Source organism: Triticum dicoccoides, chromosome 3B (assembly GCF_002162155.2).
Source record: "Triticum dicoccoides isolate Atlit2015 ecotype Zavitan chromosome 3B, WEW_v2.0, whole genome shotgun sequence".
In the NCBI taxonomy this organism is placed as follows: Eukaryota; Viridiplantae; Streptophyta; class Magnoliopsida; order Poales; family Poaceae; genus Triticum; species Triticum dicoccoides.
Window position 1 is genome coordinate 686,130,094 of NC_041385.1, and position 487 is coordinate 686,130,580.

Consider the following 487-nt stretch of genomic DNA (forward strand, 5'->3'; position numbering starts at 1 on the left):
TTTCATCTGCATGTTTTACAAAACTTGCATCCGTTCGGTTTCCGCCGGTTCTCTCTGTTGTCCGTTCGGAGTCCGGACCATTCGCGCGCGCCCGTCGCCCCCTCTCAGACCTTGTTTCATGTGCGGGTGTTAAACTTTCTCGGAATGGCCCGAGGTTTGCCAAGCAGCCTTGGTATAGCACCGGTAGACCGCCTGTCAAGTTTTGTGCCATTTGGAGTCCGTTTGATACTCCAACGGTTAACCGAGGGACTGAAAAGGCCTCGTGTGTGTTGCAGTCCAACACCCCTCCAAAGTGGCCCAAAACCCAGCAAACTCCCCTCCATGCTCTCGGTCGTTCGATCACAATCGTGTGGGCGAAAACCGCTCCTCATTTGGAGCCTCCTAGCTCCCTCTACCTATAAATATGTGTTCCCCTCCAGATTTTTCGTAGTCCAAACCCTAGCCCCGCTCCCTCTCCGTCGTCGGACATGTCCGCCCGCCACTGGAC